At 35.6% G+C, this 6,072-nt stretch overlaps 1 protein-coding gene across 2 annotated transcripts in view; it reads left to right on the top strand.

Annotated features, from left to right (window-relative positions):
- Positions 1–519: 519 nt before the first annotated feature.
- LOC135202953 (uncharacterized) overlaps positions 520–6,072 on the top strand; it is a 58,970-nt gene continuing 53,417 nt past the window's right edge. Inside the window, exon 1 of one of the 2 annotated variants that reach the window (XM_064232455.1) lies at positions 520–690. The gene's annotated coding sequence lies outside the window, so the exon portion shown is untranslated. Of the gene's footprint in view, positions 691–733; positions 1,485–6,072 lie in introns of those variants that run through there. The other variant, XM_064232454.1, reaches the window with a different exon arrangement.

Here is a 6,072-nt window from a genome sequence, read left to right as displayed (position 1 = left end):
ATAAAATTTGAACGACAAGAAAATGTGATTTGAATACTTTCGAGCATAGGTCTAAGGGTAGTCTGGGCTACATACTAACAAGATCAGTCATGATGGCTGAAAGCTCATCGTTCGTCTGCATTTGATCTGAGTAGAATGTTGGATCCAACCTAGTCTTTCGTGTGTTTGTGTTGGTATATCATATATAATATTATAATTGACTAAAGATCGATGTGTTCATGAATTATATCAGAGGGGGCGAGGGTTCATTCAATTTAAACATTCAAATGTGTTCACAAGCCAACGGTTTCGGAGACGTTGAATGTCCGCCACTCACGTAAGCGTATGTTCCTTACCTTCACCCGTGAGTGGACAGATGAAATGGAACTGACTATAATTATGAATGATTTCCCATGCAATTCTTATCTAGAGAAAATATCTACGCGCAATAAGAAAAAAAAAAGACTAAATGTCAACTTACCCTAATCCTTCTCCCACCCCCACCCACCCCACCCAGCTCCAGCTGCCCAGCATATAAGTCCTCTCATGTATGTTCGTGAGTTTATGTCTTACCAAAGTGTGTCATAAATCAGATCGACTGCGATCCTTCTCGATTGTGCTTCTATCACGAGTGCGTAAAACATGTCGGCGTAGCTGAGTGCCGTAAGGTGAAGTCGAAAACAAATGAAATAGTGAAGCACAGCGCCAAAGGTAGGTGAAAGAACTGTAAAAGACGGTATAGTTTGTTGATAAGTTCATGGTGTCCGGGCGAGTTGGGGAGGTCTACCCTGCTCATGGTCATGGAGCATAGGAAACGGCACATGGACGACTATGTACAGTGCAAGGAAATAAAAGCGTAATATTCAATTGTTTGGCCACCTATCCACGTAGTACCATCCAGACACACCTTAGCAGGGAGACGATGGGGGAGGCGGGAAGATTGATAAGCTGGCTCCTAAACAAGTTACGGTCAAGTTCTCGCAGTACGTGATGGTGTAAGGAATTTGGTGTTCTCTCCAGTCTTTCCCAAGATGGAGCACGACACCAGAGGTTTAACCTGACGCTGTTAAAGACGACGTTTTGCTAGCGTCGTTATGAGAAATCGGTACACATCCATTCTGCAGCTGGAGCGTCACTGGAGGGCGTGCTGCGCCATGCTGCCAATGACGTCACTGATTCACTCTTGACTCACGCGCAAGCCGATTATGACGTCACTGATTGGCTAAACGATTGCCAAATGGACTATTATTAATATAAATTGATATAATAATAGTCTTGGTCAGGCAGTGCCCCAAATTTCTACCCATTATAAAATCTTTGGGCAGCGATCAAGTCTTGCTACAAGGTGGAGGACGCGACAACCCTCGACGAACTCCATACGTTCCATTTAGGACAACTTTGAACCCATTATCCTGCAGAATTGGCCAGTTCTATCCCAGATAGGCTTAAGGAGGTGCTGAGACGAAAGGGCGGACCCTACGAAGTGTTACGAGATGGAATGATGGGTGAGTGTTACAAATAACTTTTTTTCTTTATCTTACGCTTGCCGTTGTTTCTTTGTTAGACTCAACTCAAAAAATATGATCGTATTTGAATGTAGCTACAATTTACGTATTACGTATATATTATATATATTATATATATAATAATATAGAGATATATAATAAGATTTAATCAATTAAATAGAGGAAGGGAATGCGAATATAAATAATAAAAGATATATATATTATTGGCGTGTATGTTTTAGTAGTTACATGGGTGAGTGTTTCAAATAACTTATTGTTTCTTACGCTTGCCACCGTTTCTTCACTAGGCCAAGTCAACTGTAAAAGTGATTGTAATTTGAAATGTGGCCAAACAAGTTATATATATATATATATATATATAATTATATTATAATTCATAAATATATATATATATATATATATATATATATTAATAAATGCATGGGGAGTGTTTTCCAAATGTTTTTTATTGTTTCTTCTTACGCTTCACTAGACCAAGTTAACTGAAAAAACGATCGTATTTCAATATGGCCACAATTTCCGTATTTACAATAATAAGCTGTGTAAGCATTTATGTACATACATACATATATATATATATATATATATATATATATGCTCGGCACATATATATTGTCATTAGTATGGGTGTTTGTGGTAACAATTTAATCGCTGATTTAATCTCTCTTTCTCGTGGAACGTACTTTTAGAACATATGAAGGTTATACCGTACCATTGGTTATATTAAATACTATATATATATATATATATATATATATATATATATATATATATATATATATATATATATATATACGTATATATTGGTATTGGTATGGGTGTTTATAATAACATATCTGACCTGAACTAATTGCTCAACCATCGAACGCAATTTAAACATATAACAACGAGATTATCACGTAGTACCACCAGTGGTGAAATAAATACTACCTGATGAATTTCATCTTAAATTTCGTCTTTTTCGGACATTTTCACCGTAGCGGAGAAGTGGTTACGAAATCCTTTGCTGTATTTCGATTCAGATAATCATTTCTTTGGTTCAGACACAAATTATATAGTTTTAATTTATGGTTAGTTGTGAATGATAACATTCTTCGTAAGACATGTTGACATCAGAATATGAACAGTTATTATTTCAACTTGAGCTTTATTTATTAATGAAAATACATAGTTACCATAGTCGCTGTTGATCAGTCAGATTCCTTTGATATGTGATATAGCTTCCTATTCAGTAGGATTTATTGTAGTGGTCTCTTTAGCATTCAGTTCCTTACAGATGACTTTTCAAGTCAGAAATTGCATCGAATGCTCTTGAGGGCGATAATGGGTTTCGGTGGCACCCCAAACTGGAGTTTTTTTTTTTTTTTTTTTTTTATAATAAGATACCTATTCTCTTAACTTAATCAGATATATTCTCAAAAATCTCTCCCTAGTGTATACTACTTAAGGGTTAACCTAAGTCATCTAGAGGAATTTATTTCAAAATATATATAGCTCCTCGTTGGACGTGTGGGTTACGTGCTCGCCTACCGATTTGGTAATCGCGAGTTCGAATCCCTGTTCTGCCAACGTGGAATCGGGGGAATTTATTTCTGGTGATTAGAAATTCCTTTCTCGATATAATGTGGTTCGGATCTCACAATAAGCTGTAAGTCTTGTTGCTAGGTAACCAATTGGTTCTTAGCCATAAGAATATATGTAATCCTTCGACCCAGCCCTAGGAGAGCTGTTAATCAACTTAGTGGTCTGGTAAAACTAATATATTCTTAACTTTACTTCAAAATATAAAGAGAAAAATATAGGGGTCTTGGATACTAGCTTTGGTATTTGTAGTTTTATGATATGGGATTCGTAGGAAAATATTATTTTCCATATTAACAGATGCTGCAAAAAATTTTGATTGAATGTCGGCTCAGAATTTATTTCTATTTTAGTCTTCCGCAAAAGAATACTACTGTGCTTCTTTTTCTGTCTGCCTTCAGATCTTAAAAACTACCGAGACTAGAAAGCTGCAAATTGGTCTGTTAATGATCCACCCTCCAATCATCAAACATACCAAATTGCAGCCCTCCAGCCTCAGTAGTGTTTATTTTATTTAAGGCTAAAGTTAGCCATGATCGTGCGTCTGGCAACCCTAGAGGACAGGCCACCACCGGGCCGTGGCTGAAAGTTACATAGGCCGTGGCTCATACAACATTATATGGTTTGCAGAAAATTCGATGGCGCATTTCTTACTTGTTTATAATGTTTTCTTTTTTACTATTAAGTAAAATCTCTCCTGCACTTTGCACTATCCCCCCTTCCCCCTCCCCCCACCAAAGGTAAAATTTCTAATGCTAAGTTGATTGCAAAATTTGCATTGTAAAAATACAAATTACTTTGCTCACTTTTGTACTATTTACCATTGGATTCTCTCAAATTTATTACTACATGAAATTGCAAATTAATTTTGTTAATTAATTAATGAGAAAATAATATATTTTGCCCTTGAACTAATGAGAGGAAAATCACAGTACAGATTTCCATTGTGACATTCGTTTCCTTCCATTGTTTACAATAGGTTTACGAGAACGACCTTTTATTTTTGTACTTTATATTTTCCAGCAGACACTAACCATTCTCTTCTCTCTCTCTCTCTCTCTCTCTCTCTCTCTCTCTCTCTCTCTCTCTCTCTCTCAAGAATACTAGAATGGCCTTTTTTTTAATCCTTTGATTTGTTTTCCATACAGGTAGTAACCACTCTCTCTCTCTCTCTCTCTCTCTCTCTCTCTCTCTCTCTCAAGAATACTAGAATGGCCTTTTTTTTTAATCCTTTGATTTGTTTTCCAGACAGTAGTAACCATTCTCTCTCTCTCTCTCTCTCTCTCTCTCTCTCTCTCTCTCTCTCTCTCTCTCTCTCTCAGGAATACTAGAATGGTCCTTTTCTTTTAGTCCTTTGATTTGTTTTCCAGACAGTAGTAACCATTCTCTCTCTCTCTCTCTCTCTCTCTCTCTCTCTCTCTCTCTCTCTCTCTCTCTCTCTCTCTTTAGGATACTAGAATGGCGTTTTTTTAAATCCTTTGTTTTGTTTTCCAGACAGTAACCATTCTCTCTCTCTCTCTCTCTCTCTCTCTCTCTCTCTCTCTCTCTCTCTCTTACCTCCACGCCAGAGCTTCCATAAGTTAGGTCCCAAGTGACCAAATGAGCTAATTTATGGCCTGTTGCCCCAACCGCTGGATTCCAGGCGCTGTGGTGAAAGAAATACTGGAAGGAACTTGGTCTCACTTCATTTTTCCATTGGTAAAGGTGCAGAATATTTTTCATTTTTCCAGCGGTAAAGATTGAGATTGTTTTTCGTTTTTACACTGGGAAAGATTGAGATTTTTTTTTTCGTTTTCCACTTGAAAAAATGAGATTATTTTATTTATTTATCCATTTGAAAGAAAAGAGATTTTTATTTTTTATTTTTCCATTGGTAAAGGTGATTATTTTTCATTTTTCCACTTGTAAAGATTGAGATTATTTTTTATTTTTCCACTAGTAAAGATCAAGAGGATTTTTCATTTATCCAGTTGTAAAAAGGGAGATTTTTTTAAAATTAGTTTTTCAATGAAAGATATTTAATTTATCCATTTGTAAGTAGGGAGGTTATTTTTTCTCTTTTCCATTAGTAAAGGTGGAAGTTATTTTTTCATTTTTCCAGTGGAAAAAGTGGAGATTATTTTTTATTTTTCCCTTGGTAAAGATCGACATTATTCTTCAATTACCCGGTTGTAAAGATGATTTTTTTCATTTTCCATTCGTAAATGTGGAGATTATCTTTCATTTTTCCACTGGTCGAGCTGAGATTATTTTTCATTTGCGAATAAAAAAACTCCCAAGGAGGTAGTTTTTTGTTTTTTTTTATTCGTAAAGGTGGAGATTATATAGAATTTTTCCATTGGTAGAGATCGGGATTATTTTTCATTTTCCATTGGTAGAGATCGGGATTATTTTTCATTTTCCCTTGGTAGAGATCGGGATAATTTTTCATTTTCCATTGGTAGAGATCGGGATTATTTTTCATTTTCCCATTGGTAGAAATAGGGATAATTTTTCATTTTCCATTGGTAGAGATCGGGATTATTTTTCATTTTCCCTTGGTAGAGATCGGGATTATTTTTCATTTTCCATTGGTAGAGATTGGGATTATTTTTCATTTTCCCTTGGTAGAGATCGGGATTATTTTTCATTTTCCATTGGTAGAGATTGGGATTATTTTTCATTTTCCTTTGGTAGAGATAGGGATAATTTTTCATTTTCCATTGGTAGAGATTGGGATTATTTTTCATTTTCCTTTGGTAGAGATAGGGATAATTTTTCATTTTCCATTGGTAGAGATCGGGATTATTTTTCATTTTCCTTTGGTAGAGATAGGGATAATTTTTCATTTTCGCTTGGTAGAGATCGGGATAATTTTTCATTTTCCATTGGCTGAGATCGGGATAATTTTTCATTTTCCATTGGCTGAGATCGGGATAATTTTTCATTTTCCATTGGTAGAGATCGGGATTATTTTTCATTTTCCATTGGTAGAGATCGGGATAAT

Source organism: Macrobrachium nipponense, chromosome 33 (assembly GCF_015104395.2).
Source record: "Macrobrachium nipponense isolate FS-2020 chromosome 33, ASM1510439v2, whole genome shotgun sequence".
Classification (NCBI taxonomy): domain Eukaryota; kingdom Metazoa; phylum Arthropoda; class Malacostraca; order Decapoda; family Palaemonidae; genus Macrobrachium; species Macrobrachium nipponense.
Note: the sequence above shows the minus strand (reverse complement) of the source record. Positions and strands in the feature narration are given on the sequence as shown.